Source organism: Marmota monax, unplaced genomic scaffold, assembly GCF_021218885.2.
Source record: "Marmota monax isolate L192 unplaced genomic scaffold, Marmota_monax_Labrador192_F-V1.1 WCK01_AAM20220418_F8-fsc00105, whole genome shotgun sequence".
Lineage (NCBI taxonomy): Eukaryota > Metazoa > Chordata > Mammalia > Rodentia > Sciuridae > Marmota > Marmota monax.
Window position 1 is genome coordinate 5,310,844 of NW_026692947.1, and position 15,466 is coordinate 5,326,309.

At 40.0% G+C, this 15,466-nt stretch overlaps 1 protein-coding gene across 3 annotated transcripts in view; it reads left to right on the plus strand.

The window, feature by feature from the left end:
• Hhat (hedgehog acyltransferase) overlaps nucleotides 1-15,466 on the plus strand; it is a 344,926-nt gene that overhangs the window by 315,175 nt on the left and 14,285 nt on the right. The gene's annotated exons all lie outside the window — the stretch shown is intronic.

Sequence of the window (15,466 nt, forward strand, 5' to 3'; positions counted from 1 at the left end):
ACACAATTAAAAATAGCTAAAGGCTCTGAATACACAGTTCTTCAAAGAATATGTACAAATGACCAATATGCACATGAAGAGATTTCCCATATCATTAGCTATTGGGAAAATGTAAATCAAAACCTCAGTGAGATGCCGTTTCACAACCACTAGGATGGCTATAGTAGAAAAAATCAAAAATAGAAAATAAGTTTTGGTGAGTATATAGGGAAATTGAAAACATTATATACTTCTGATGGGGATATGAAATGGGAAAAGATACTTTGGAATATAATCTGGCATGTCCTTAAAAAGTTGAGCACATGACCTAGCAGTTCCACTCTTAGTTACATACTGAGACAAATGAAGACATAAGTTCACACAAAAAAATTGTACCTGGATGCTCATAGTAATGTAAGGCATAATAATCAAAATGTAGGGCATATGAAATATTCTTGCAATGAAATATTATTTTAAAAATGAATCACTGATACATGTTACAACATGGATGAACCTTGAAAACATGCTAAGTGAAAGAAACAAGTCAAAAATAACCATGTATTGAGTGATTCTATTTATATAAGTGTCCAGAATAGAGAAATCTATGAACACAGTAGAATAGTAGTTGCCTAGAACTTAGAGGGATATGGGTTTGTAGGGTGATGGCTAATGGGCATCAGTTTCTTTTTTGAGGATGATAAAACATTCTAAAATTGATTGTGGTGATGGTTGTACAACTCTGCAAATATACTAAAAGCCATTAAGTTGTATATTTTAAATAGATGAATTGTGTGGCATGTGAATTATATCTCAGCAAGCTGTTAAAAATAGTTTAGGGCTATATAATAATTGGTCTGAACTGATGTCTCTGTTCTTCCATCCATCCATCTTTCCACCTGTCCATCAATTTTCCATAAATCAATTCATTTATCCATATATCCTTTCCTCTACTTTCCTATCAGATGCCATCCTATTTTCTCCTCCCTTTCTCACTGTCCACTCCCCACCCCACTCCCCCCAAAACCATTCAGTACTCCTCTAATAAAGACTGGGAGTCATGCTACTCTTGCTTTTTATCATTCTAGTTTGGTATTTTTGGTCATCTTATGCTTTGTGACTTAGCATAGGGTGACTTTTCCAGGCTCTGCAGAGGAAAGACTTTTTTTTTGATCCATCCATCCAGAAACACATGGATGCTTAGAAGTGGGGGCTGTTTGGAGTTTGATCCATAGCCAGGGGCTTGCTGAAATGGTAAGAACACCTGGGTCACATCTTACCTCTGAGTGCTCAGAATGATGTGTAGAAAATTTTCTGGTTTTGTTTATTGACTGTGACAGCTCAATGTTAAATATGTATGACACTTGCTCCTGCCTTCTGTCTGTGGCTCAGTGCAGGTTTGATGCCTGGTAGCTGTGCTCCTCATTATTTACACAGTGTTGAGTGATTTCAAGGTTGACCTGGTCTATAACAGCTTCTTTAATGAGATTGCTCCCCTTTCTGCCATTCATTAATCAGTATGATGTCAGCCATTTTCTTGCCCAGTCTCCAGTACAGTTGTTTCCTAACTTTGTAATCCATCAGAATCACCTGGAAACCTTACTTTTAAAATGCAGACTCTTGATCCCGTACACTGAGTTTGATTCAGTGGGTCTAGGCTAGCACCCCAAAGTCTGTATTTTAAAGAGTTGCCTCTAGTGACTGATTACAATGCTCCTTGTATCACCCTGAGATACTCTACCATAATTGGTCTGCTAATGCCAGCATTCTTTGGCAATATGGAAAACTCCAGTTTACCTATCAGTGACCATTTCTTTGAGCCTGGGAAGGATGATCTATGGCTAAGAAGGACGAGCATCATTCTGTGAGAACCTCCTCTCACCCCTGGAGTTTAATGGGTATGAGCTACAATGTGCTTAAAGATTCTTGGAGGAGACAAGAACCCATCTGGGAAATTTTTGTATATCCAATGGTGTAGATAATCCTGACTAATTTATCCAAACAACTGGCCTCTGGGTTTAGAAACATATGATAAATATCAGATTTTTGCTCCTTCTACTGGCTCAACTTAGTAGAAAACTTCAATTTCTGGAGATTATAGGGAGGGTGAATCAGGGAGAGAATTGCCCAGGTGGGCTGGGGAGGCTGTTAGCTGGGGAGGCTGTTAGCTTCCCTTGCAAGTAGATAACCAAATTCTTGCTCTAATAAGGTCACCAGATCATTTTAAAATGCCCCTGGGAAAAATAAATAAATGCCTCTGGATCTGCATAGACCTCAAGATGCTGTATGTAGATTCCTCTTTTCCTGATGGAGATGTGAATACCAGGGCACCAATTCCTCACTATCAAAAAGCCCTTGCAGAAGCCCCAATTACACAAGGGATTATATTTTTAAAACTTAAGCACATTTATTATTCTCTTATAGTTATTTTGAAATATACAATAAATTACTGTTACTGTGCTATAAAACACTGAAACTGATTTCTCCTATCAGTACCTGTTGACCAAACTCTGTCCTTCCCTCCCCTATGCTTTTCAAGGTGATATACTAATTAACCTGATTTGATCATTACACCTTATATACATTTATCAGAATATCACACTATAACATCAATGTTCCAGTTTAAAAAAAAAATCTTGGCTAATGCCTTGTTATTTAGGATCTTGATGTCCAAAACATCCTGAATATGCTCACCCAGGGAAATAGGAGGCTTAAACTAAGTTTTAGTTGAATGTAAGTAAATACTGCAGTAGCATCTTACAAATGTACATCTCTTTTTACAATTTATAAAGTAGTTGCATTTGCATTGTGGCCCTGTGTTGTAGATTGACCTAGAATTCAATGACCTGCCAACTCTATGTAGTAAGTGGCAGAGCTGAAATTGGAACCTGTCATCTAGTTTCTTCAGTGTCATTTTCACCACATCCACACTGCTGAGAAAATGCTGGGGTTTGATAATGTACAGAGTTCCACTTTGCTATTCTTTAGATATGAATGATCTACTAAGCACTGCTTTTAAAAAGCTGTATTGTTTGTGACATGAGCATCAGTCATGAGTGTATGAGGTTTTGGGAAGGAGCTGGAGAGTTCTTTTAAGGGGGTAGAGAAATCTCATCACTTGACTGAAAAAAAAAAAAAAAAACAAAACACCCAGTCAGCTTTCCGAAAAGGCATTATTTTTCCATTGTTCCTCTTAATTTTAACTGTTCTTGTGTATGTGTGTGGCATCTCAATGTAAGTTTAATTTGCATTTACTCAATAATAAAACTTTCAGAATCTTTCCATGTGCTTATTGGATATGTGCACGCTCTCTTTTGTAAGATTTCTTTAAAAGTTTCTTTAGCCATTTAAAGAAGTTGAGTGATTGCCTTTTTCTTCTTGATCTATAGGCATTCTTTACATATTCTGTATAAGAGCCTTATAGTAAATATATTCTCCTACTCTGAGGCTTCCATTTTTTTTTTACTCTTTTAATGATGTTTACTGATGAACAAGAGTCTGTCAAATTGTTTATCCATTATTTCCTTCATCGTTAGTACTTTCTCTGCCCCAGTTAAGAAATTTTTACCTGAGTTCATGAAGATCTCATATTTTCTTCTGAAAGCTTTCCTTTTTTTTTTCTATTTAGATCTTGGAATTAATTTTGTGTATGAGGTGAGATAGGGATCAAGATTTTGGAGGGTCTATTTGGATATCAAGTTGATCCAGCAACATCCGTGGAAAAGATTATCATTTTTGCACAGTTGCACTGTTCAGTTTTTATAGTAAATCAAATATTCATGACCTATTTGCCTTTCAGCATTAATACTAAGTAAAATTTTAATTCTTGTTACCTGCTAATGAAACCACCTTCATTCTTCAAGAGTGTCTTGGTTACTCATAGATCTTTGACGTTGGAAACATCTTGTAAATTTCTATCAAAAAAAATCATAACTTGGTTGTCTTTAGATTGAAATCACATAAAATATGTATACAAATGTGAGAATTGACAACTCTGTAAGTATATCCCTTGACTTATTTAGAAAACAAAGAAATATAAAACTCATAGTTCTTAGATCAATTATAAATGAAATCATATTTATTCAAATGGTGAAACAGACAATATATTCCAAGATGTTCTGGAATGTACCACTCAGATGCAGGGTGAGTCACTCCATCATTTGTAAGGCACCATTATAACAATGCCAGTTAAAGTTGGAGATGCAGAAGTCGAGGGGGAATGCAATTTACTACTGGAAAATGAATCCCTTGTGGGGTTTGTGTCAACCACCTGCCTGCAAAGAGTGGCTTTCATGTCGTCCCTTATTAGCTCCATTATTTTTTTCCATCAGACAGCTTTGTTGGAAGAAGGAACATCTTATTCAGTTTAATGGACAGAATTTAGATACAACAGAGCTAATTGTAGAAGCATCTGGAAAAATTACATAAATGAGCCAGTGGTGCTCAGAACTTGTGGAAAATGATGTGTTCATATGGTAAGAATGGAGATGTGATGCTTCTGGAAATGCCATACAGAATTTATTTTCTTGAGATGAAGAGCCAGAAGTTGACATCTTTGCAGAATTCCTTGAACATTTTTAGTCTTCTGGTCCATCTGACTCCCAATGCAGGACAGGTTTCAGGTGTACTTTGCAGAAAGAAGCTGTAGACTTATGGACCATTAATTTCAAAAAGATCTTGGAAGAGAGATTCTGACCTGACCCTCCAGTTTTGTAGAATGGAACACTGAGGCTCAGAGAGGTAAAGTTATTAGGGCCTAACCAGTACTAGAGGCCAGGTCTCCTGACTCTTACTTCAGCGCTCATTTCAAGACATCAGCACTTACCAAAGTAGTCTCAAGGTATAATCCATGAAATAATAGTATCGGGGGAATGAAATACTCCATTTAAAAAGGAATCTTTGGCAAAGTTTAGGAACTTGTGCATAGCATGTCCTCTTTTGGAAATGTATGATATACATTAGCATTTTTGCTGTATCACAAAATATCTGTTTAACTTTAATCCAGTGTGGCCTAAACACTTAACCATGGAACAGTTTTTGCTTAAAATGACAGTTTAAGGTATGGGGCTCTCTTAAAGAAACCTGATGTAGGTATGTGGATCTGCCTAACAGACTTTGCCTGTGATAAAGGCTCTCTTTATAACTGTCACTTGTAACCCATAGGCCACATCCTCCAGTGGTCATTTGGATGCAAAAATCCTCTAACATTTATTAATTGCACTTGCCTGAGCTTTTGTTTATATTAGTCTATTTAGTCCTCAAAAACTTCTTTAGAAGAGTAGTTATTATAATTTCTATTCCATAGATGAAAGTAAAAAATTTCCAAGAGGTTCAAGAATTTGTTCAAAGCCATTCAACTTAGCAGAGAGGATATGATTTCATCAAAGCTGGCTGTCTTTCCCAGATTTACCTTCACTATTGTGGAGATGCTACCATGTGTCACTGTTCTTTTATAAATCAACTTTATTTAGGTAGAATTTACATACAATAAAATGTCATGAAGGACTGTATACTATGTGATGAATTTCGTCAAGTGTACGCATTGTGTAGTTGCTGCCGCCATCAGTAGATTGAGCCTAAACCAGATGAAATGTTCTAACTCCAAGTTCTATGCTTTTATTCTCAGTTCAGTCTTACTATGGTGTGTTGGGTCTGCTTTGTACAAATCAGGGTTTAGTCAGGGACTTGGCCATGACTGAAAGGTTGATCAGTTGCCCCACCTTCCTAATGATGGTTTGTGTCCCTCCTGTGCAGGTCACACATGAGCCTTAAACTTGTGGGGCTCATACATCAAGAATTCCTTTGCCAACTCACTCCCCTCTGGGGTTCCCCTGGTTCTCTCCAGTTCATAGGGACCTCTTTTTACAGATTTCTCTGGCCAGAAAGACAAGATTTGTGTTTTGAGTTTTAGGCCCTGTCTTGTTGCTCCACCCTGCTTTTCCACAATTGCTGCCTGCTCTTTGGAGATAGCCTGGAGAAAAAAGAGAAGAGATGGTGGGAAAATCACTAGGCTTCTCCAAATTTTGATTTCTCCAAAATATCCTAGTTTTGTTTGCTTTTTTTGAGAGCTCAGAAATTGATATGTATGTTTTGTCTGGTTGTAAGTAGCAATAGATGGGGGTTGTGTTGGGTATGTGCCTCCATAGAGGGACCAGAATACTCCATTTACTTTTAAATGTACTTAATTTTTATTATAAGAGAATTAATAGATGAAACAGCTGGACTTTAAGGCCTGTTTGTAAATACTCCTGAAAATAAGAAGAACTTAATAAATCAGGGAAAAAAATTATTCACAAGCTCCTTGGCTTGAGCCTCTTGTACTGGCAGGGTAAGTTCACTTTTTCCCAGTCTCTGAAGGATCACATACATGTTCTTGCCACTATGTGTTCTATCCTAATCATTTTAGGCCTGATCACAAGTCTACGAATATATCCTTGAGACCCAGGATCAAAAGTTAAGACACAAACTCCTATGCTAGAAAGCATTGAATCCTCTTCATTGCTTTTATGAAAATAATATCTCTTGGAAAGTAAAAATGTGTTCCTCTTGAAAATATTTCTTATGTGGAGGATTTGAAAGTAACAAAACGACAATGAAAATGAACTATAATCTCATAATCCAGAGATGATCATTTCACATTTTCTCTTTGCTTGCACAGCTTGGAGAAATGCATCTTTAGCTTTTGTTGGCAAATTTGCCAAAAAGTTGGCTCTGATCCACATACTGTGGGGTCAGGCTCCAAATTCCTCAATAGGACACCCATAGCACAAAAGTTAATAACTAGAATCAACAAATGGGACTTACTCAAACTAAAAAGTTTTTTCTCAGCAAAAGAAACAATAAGAGAGGTAAATAGGGAGCCTACATCCTGGGAACAAATTTTTACTCCTCACACTTCAGATAGAGCCCTAATATCCAGAGTATACAAAGAACTAAAAAAATTAGACAATAAGATAACAAATAACCCAATCAACAAATGGGCCAAGGACCTGAACAGACACTTCTCAGAGGAGGACATACAATCAATCAACAAGTACATGAAAAAATGCTCACCATCTCTAGCAGTCAGAGAAATGCAAATCAAAACCACCCTAAGATACCATCTCACTCCAGTAAGATTGGCAGCCATTATGAAGTCAAACAACAACAAGTGCTGGCGAGGATGTGGGGAAAGGGTACACTTGGACATTGCTGGTGGGACTGCAAATTGGTGCAGCCAATTTGGAAAGCAGTATGGAGATTTCTTGGAAAGCTGGGAATGGAACCACCATTTGACCCAGCTATTCCCCTTCTCGGTCTATTCCCTAAAGACCTAAAAAGAGCATGCTACAGGGACACTGCTACATCGATGTTCATAGCAGCACAATTCACAATAGCAAGACTGTGGAACCAACCTAGATGCCCTTCAATAGACGAATGGATAAAAAAAATGTGGCATTTATACACAATGGAGTATTACTCTGCATTAAAAAATGACAAAATCATAGAATTTGCAGGGAAATGGATGGCATTAGAGCAGATTATGCTAAGTGAAGCTAGCCAATCCCTAAAAAACAAATGCCAAATGTCTCCTTTGATATAAGGAGAGTAACCAAGAACAGAGTAGGGACGAAGAGCATGAGAAGAAGATTAACATTAAACAGGGATGAGAGGTGGGAGGGAAAGGGAGAGAGAAGGGAAATTGCATGGAAATGGAAGGAGACCCTCAGGGTTATACAAAATTACATACAAGAGGAAGTGAGGGGAAAGGGGAAAATAATACAAGGGGGAGAAATGAATGACAGTAGAGGGGGTAGAGAAGAGGGGAGGGGAGGGGAGGGGGGATAGTAGAGGATAGGAAAGGCAGCAGAACACAACAGACACTAGTATGGCAATATGTAAATCAATGGATGTGTAACTGATGTGATTCTGCAATCTGTATATGGGGTAAAAATGGGAGTTCATAAGCCACTTGAATCAAAGTGTGAAATATGATATATCAAGAACTATGTAATGTTTTGAACAACCAACAATAAAAAATTTTTTAAAAAAAGATTTGACCTGGAATATAAAAAGAATTGAACACCAACTCCAGATACTTTATACATATAAAACACACACCTTTAAAATAATTTTGAAGAATTTAGTAACAGATTTAATTCAATATATACAGATGTGCAGTTCATTATTCTAAAACAAAACACTGTAACATCCCACTTATTCCAATTTTGAGTAAAATTGCACCAAAATCTTTCCCCAAAAGAAAAAGAAATGAAAATAATGGATGATTTCTTTCCTACTATGTTAGCTTCCTAGAGCTGCCGTAACAAAGAACCACCTACAGGTGGCTTAGATGGTTCTGGAGGCTGGAAGTTGAATAGGCAAAGCACCCATCAGCAGGGCACGCTGTCTTTGAGACTCTGGGTGGAATCCTTTTTCTCTCTTCCTGCAATATTGCCAGATGTCAGTCCTTTCTATTCCTTGACTTGATGTTGGGTCACTCCAGTCTGCCCCGTCACACAGCCTTCTCCCTGTCTGTTTTCCCTTCTTACAAAGGACACGAGATTTGGGGCCTATCCTAATTGAGCATTTCCTCCATCTTAACTTGATTATCTCTATTTATAGAGATCCTATTTCCAAATAAGGTTTACATCCTGAGGTACTAAGGCTTATGACTTCATCTTTTACATATGGGAGACATAATTAAACCCACAATACCTGCCATTTCCTGTCCTTTACCCCATTCCACTGGGGCCATTTTCCTCTAACCAGGACACCTATCTATCCACTATGACCAGCAGAGAGGACTCGGACTGAAATGTGTGGCACATCGTGGGGGTGTCTCTTGGTGCAATGCTCTGGTCACCACCTTCCCTGCTTCCCACCTCTACCAGCCTTATAACTCCTTCCACTCCCCTTTCTTCCCCACTCCCTGTCCCTGGATCTCTGGTAAATTAGAGTTAGAAGCTTACTAGAATTGAGGAGATCTCTGGTGTTCACAAGAACAAAAATCTGAGGGTAAATGGGGAACTTTGGAGAAGAAATATTTTTCTTCTTAAATTTCCAGATTTTGATTCAGAAACAGTCATTGAACATCTGTTATGTACAGGCATTAAGCCAGTTTCCTCTAAATATAACATCATTTATTTAAAGCTTTATATAGCTTTTCCTGATGAGGATTCCTTTTGAGGTAGGTTGAGTCACACAGTAGGTAAATCTCAGACTAGGCTTTAAATCCCCAATGGCAATTGAAAGTATAGAAATTGAAATAATGAGTCTGTTTTTGACCTTTGACAGCTGACAGGCTTTTAAGCCTTATCCCCTCTTCCTCTTGGGTCCTACCTCAGGCAAGTCAATAAGAAAATTGACTTGATCTTTCCTTGGTGTAAGCAGAAGTTCAAACCATGCACACCCAGCTGTTGCTCACTCTGGCATTGTCCCAACTACAGTATAAACCAAAGCTACCTCCCTACTCCCTTTGCTTAAACTGTTTTGAATGGCTTAGTGTCTACTCTTGCTCTCTCCAGAAAGTCTCATTAGGTGAGGGATAACTTTTTCAGCCCTTTGGCGCATATGTGACATCATCTCTCTCCACATCTGTACCACTTTTGCAACCACAGATAAAAACATTCAAGTCAATTGAGTGCTGCTTTGTTGATCTTCAGAGGACTAGTATGAGCATGTAGTCACCATGTATTTGGCTGGAGGAGACTTGAAGCCATGCTTTAGTATTCAGGCCCTTCCTCCCCAGCAGTGTACTTGGTGGAGCTAATGGTGGGGAGAAGGTTCTGCTATTGCCCTGCTCTGGGCTCATCACTCATTGGTAAAGATCTTAAATCTTGCCCTTGAAATACAGTCTGCTTGCTCAATGCTATTTGGGTGTTATCCCAAGACCCTATATCCATATACACTTAATGTGAAAGCTGATTGATTATATTGGGCACCAAATGCATTCTCTGGCACTTATTTTTTTCCCTTCTAGGTAAGGATTTATTTGTTCTATAGAGAAATTAGTGGCTGTGTGTATTGTGCGTGTGTTAATGTATAATGTAGGATTAATTTGAAAAGTACATGGAGGTCTGAGTGTGCATTATGCAAAAATAGCTTGTATTATGAACGTTTGAGTTAACGTGCCGGCATGCAGAAATGTTCAGGGAATTTGTGGTTCAGTTCAAGTGACATCAGGATTGAGCCTTTTAAAACCAGACCATTCTCAGCATAATGATTCTATAATTTATTCAGCCTCAGACATCCAGCACTGTTGAATTCTGTGTTAAATAACCCAATTGGTGTATATGAAAACAGCATCCTATAATTTAAACCCTTGGAATCAGCCCAACTGTATAATCTTGGCCTCAGCAAATACTTGAGGATGGTAGAAGGGTAATACAGCATACCTCTAGGTATGTATCCATACATGGGGCTTATTCTCAGATGAGCATGGCTGTCTTCAGATAGTGTTTGGAATCACATTCTAGCTCCCAAATAAAGACCCTTTTCCTCCCCATGTCTAAGAATTTTGACTCAGGAATATAGACTGATTTTTCAGGAGTCTAAGCATATAACATCATTGCAAAGGGAATCACAAAATAAGCCATGGTTGCATGTCAGATTCTAAAGAGGTAAGCTCTATAGGCCTATGTGGGTTAGACCAAGGTAGTCCTAGCACAGTGCTGTTAATCACTCACTCTGAATGCAGCAATGATTAATCATGCCAATGGTTGAGGTAGAACTTTGTGCACAAATAGGACCTTGAGATAGTGGATGTAGTCATGCAGAATTTTTTCACTTGTGAAGATGGGCTGCTTGGAGCCATCATCACACGGTTCAGGCTGTGTATGCGAGATGTCTGCCTACAGACATGTCATCCCTGCAGGAGCTATCTGGGGATCAGAGATAAGAATGACCTTGGCCTATCTTATGTGGTACAATCAGCTTGAAGTTAATTTGGGGGTTAGAGAAAACAAAATGGCAAGATGTTCATGCAGGAAGAATATATTCAGGGCTTATTTCTCCATAACTGTGTAAGCCACTCATATCATTGGGTTTAAAAGATGGGCTTGTTCAGTGGCAAGAATTAGGCTTTAAGAAAATCTTTTTAGACTTACAGTTGTAAAATGTTAAAGGACATTCTTGCTAGAGTTTTGGCCCTACCTCCCTAGCAGAAAGGGAAATGAAACTGTTTTTACTATGTATGATGTTGAGGACTAGAATATTAAATTCTGGAACTTTCTGATGCAGCTCAAATTTGTCACTTGGGATTTAGGCTCCTTACTTGTTTTCACTTGGGCACCCTGTTAAGATAATAGAAAATCAGATGTCTCTAATTTTCATGTTTTTTTGGTTAGGAATTAATAATCCTCATTTTAAAGTCAAGACTCAGAAGTTGGTGTGTAGAGCTAACAAGTAGTGGAGCTTGGCATTATTTTTGTTGTGTGGGGCTGCAAGTTCTGTGATCTGAAACTGGCCCCATGTATGGAAATATGGAATATTATTCTTTTCTTCTTTGTGGTTCATCATCTTAGGTACTATGCTGAAATAGAAGGAATTTTCAAAAATTTATTTTAAAGGTTCTATCAGCTTGAACTATTAGTGCATTCTTTGGGTCTAACAGAAGGGAACATAGTCTGATTATTTTTTCTTTTCATTTATAAGGGCAGGTATAATACAAGGTCCTTTAATTGGTAGCTTTGGAATTTAGACAACTAATTTAAACACATTTAAGAGGATTCAGATACAACTCAGAGCTGCTCTGGAGGACAGATACTTTCCTCTGTAAATGGCAAGTACTCATCTCTCCAGATTCAGCATAATTATTGCTGCTACTTCCCTGGGCCCTCCTGTTATCACAAGAATACTGAGCCTCCTCCGGTCTATAATTGGAAGTTAGACAATGTATCTGTTGAAGTCTTACTTGGAAAACAAAGATTATGCTAGCTATTTCAAACAAAAGGCATCTAATTCAGGGGAAATATGAGTATTAGGAAGGAGCAAAAAGATACATTGACACAATCCAGGTATTAACAATAGTAGAAAATAGTGACATTCCCTAAGATTTGGGGGGAGACAGAGAGATGGGATTCCTAGAATCTAGAAGTTTGGAGAAGAGGACCCTGGGCAGTGGCACTCAGACTTCTAAGGGGGTGCTTTGTCTTGTGCTGGAACCTTGGACCAAGGAGTGCTGTATGGCTGGTTCTCAGACCCCAAGGAGGTGACTTCTGCTGAGGTTGAGAGTGTCAGTGGAAGCTGGAAACTGGGGGTACTGCTGCCTCCAGCACTGGAGGAACACTGATAAGACCTGGCAGCAGGGAGTCCACTCTTCCCACCTCCTTTGTTCCAGTAGAAATTGTTCAGAATCGAGGACCTAAACATCTTAGTGGTAGGTCCAAGACCATCTACAGAGGAGCATGGGAAACCTGGGCCTTAAAGTAAATAATATAGGCACCTGGACTTGCCCCTGGAGGCCTCAAGGACTTGGTTGGAAAAAAAAAGGGGGGAATCCAGAAAATGGGCTCATGGATGTGAGTCCCAGAGCAACACTGAATCTGAGGCCCCTAGATGGGGCGACTGAGGCTAATTAGTATAATCCCTGTTGTGGTCTGTCATTTTTTGCTTTAAACTTGAAGGAAGACCTAACTGTGAAGAGCTAGGGGAAATAATTGGAAGACATGCTGGATTTACCTCACTGGCTCAATCATGGGACTTCCATAAAAGGTTTAGGGAGAAAGGCCTTGCCTGCCCTACCAGTCCGTATTAAATTGGTGGGTTGATGGGATGGATAGATAGGAGAAGGAAGGAAAGGAAGGCAGTGAAAGACATTTGTCCCTGGCTCTCCAGCTGAAGGGTCCTATAGAGTAAAAGCAGAGGAAGTCCTGCCTGGCTCACTGTGAACCCATTATAGAGATCGTGATGCCATAAATTCATTTTTATTTCCTTAGTTAATGAGGTTTCAGAAATGGTGAAACTAGAGCTGCTCTGGAGGACAGAAGCAGGTGCCTGTCATTTTCTTTGCATAAATTCCTGCTGTGCACACCAGGAGCACTCGTGGTGCCTGGCCATCACAGCCAGCTCCTGGCTAAGCAGGCTGTGCTGGGCCTGTCCCTTCTGTGTCAACTCCCCTCTGAGTCAGTGCCCTTTTCCTCACTCTCCTGTAGACTACTGTAGAACATCCTCCATGCTGAATACCATAATAATGACCTCCCTCCTATTAAACTGTAAGAAAATAGCCCCAAACTGGTAGAAAAATGGGGAAAAGATGTAAACAAATATTTCCTGGGAAAAAGAAATACTGAAACAAGTGGAAAGATGACCAACTGTTTTCTTTTTCTCACCCTTGGTGCTGGAAATAGAACCCAGGCTTACACACATGTTAAGCACATGCTCTACCACTGAACTGCACCCAGCACCTCAGCCTCCCCCTTAATGAGAAAAATGCAAATTCAGAGTGTGACAATGTGCTGCCCCAGGTTGGCATAGATCTAGCAGCTTCCCTTCCTACATTCAGGCAGAAATATAAAGTGGTGACTCTTCTTGAGAATGGTTTGCAATACCTATGAAAAGTGATCTGGCATTTTCACTTCTAGGATTTTACCATTCACGTATAATTTCACATGTATGAAATGAGATATGTACAAGAGTATTCCATGCTGCGTTACTCATAAGAGCAACAGATTGGAATAGACACAGGTGTATCAGGCCACTGAGTAAATGTATGATGGCACATTCAGCAGAATTTTTCACAGCCAATAGTATCTGTGGCATTTGCATTCAAGTACAATATGTATTTAAGAATGAAAGGTTATATTTTATAGTTTTGTGCATGGAATATCTAGGAGGACAAATGAGGAGCTGGAAAGGAACCTCTAGGGAGAGAGGAATTGAGGGCTTGGATGTGTGGGAGTGGGAGGGCATTTCTTTTCCCTAATTTTTGGAATTTATATTATGCCTTACCTGTCCACACCACCCACCCACCCCCCAAAAAATAGAAGATGAAATGGGGGTGGGAGTTGTTGGTCCTTTCTAAGTCTTGCTGGAGGACACCTGAAGAGGACAGGAGCTTTGAAGGCAGGCTGTCTCCTGTGGAGGGAAGGGTAGATGAAACTACTAGAAAGTGGAATCTCCCCACTCTAGCATCACAGCGTTCATCTCCATGTTTCCTTAGCACTGTTCTCCCACTAGCCGGGCTCTCAGTTCTCTGGAGCCTGCACCACAAATGGCTATGCCCTGTGTGCTTGCAGGCCCCCTCCTCTCAGAAGCCAGCTCTTCTCCTTCCAGACCCCCAACTCTTAGCATAGCACTCAGCACATGGGGAAAGCTAAGAAATGTTACAGCAACTTTTCATTCTTTCACATTGGGAACACCCTGGGGTCATGATTTGTCTTTTCGTATCTAATTCTTGTCTCGGTGTAAGTCAGCCTTTTACTCTCTGGTATCCCCTGAATGTAACCTAGTACCCCGTATGTAGTAAGAGCTCAGTAAATGTTCAATAAGAATCACAACAATGATTAATCTTAGATCCTTCCCAGCCAAATGGCAAGAACAGAGCCACATTTTCCCTGTGGATATCAGGCAGCCTCTAGGAAGGGGAGGTGGCAGGCTCTGAATGCAAAGTTTCTCCAAGCCTAAATTAGCATTTGACCTATGGGTATTGTCAGAAATTGACTAGGAACATGCAGAGGGGGACTGTCACAGGTTCTTCTGGAGCCATGACCTCAAGCTCCAGGTGTTGAGACATCATTAGGAAAAACTGGATAGATCCAGGCCACATAGCTGACCCTTGCGGACATTGCCTGTCACTTGAGCACAATCAGAGAGCAGATGGAAGGCTGGTTCCACGCCCTGAAGTGACCCACAACTGAGGGAGTATCTGGAAACCCTACAAGGAGTCCATCATATAAATATTGTGCTCTGAGGTCACAAACATCCACCAGATGCTGCTGCAGCAGCTGAGACCCCTTCCCTGGAGGCCAGTAATTAACCCCATGTAGATGCTACCAGAAGAGAATAAACAACTGGGAAAAAAAATTCTGAAGAATTTCAGCCTTCCTGTCCCTCTGCTCTCTGAACAGGCAGTACAAGGAGGCAAATGGTGCCAACATACCCCAGGAACATAAAAGAGCTCTACCCAGATGCTTGGGATTCACTTCTCCTCCACCCTCTGTATTGTCTTCTCTGCCCCTGTGATCAACTGGCTCCAGGTGTTGGATTCCAAGCAGAGTCACAGGTGGAAAGAAAAAAAAAAAAAAAACTTCCCTGTGAACGTGTCTCAAATTGCCCAGTATTTGCTCCTGCCAGGTCTCCTAGAGGATTAGGAAATCCAGGCTGCCCAAGGAGGTAGGGGGGGGCCTCAAAGGAATGAGGGGGCACCACCCCCTCCTGGTGTGGTGTGGTGTATCTGGCAATACTTGCCTGCTGTCCCCAGCAGACCCACCCTTGGGGCCATCATCCAGAACAGAGAGCCAAAGGGGAACACAGTGTTCTTCAGAGTGAGGTCTTTTAGGCACAAAAATGT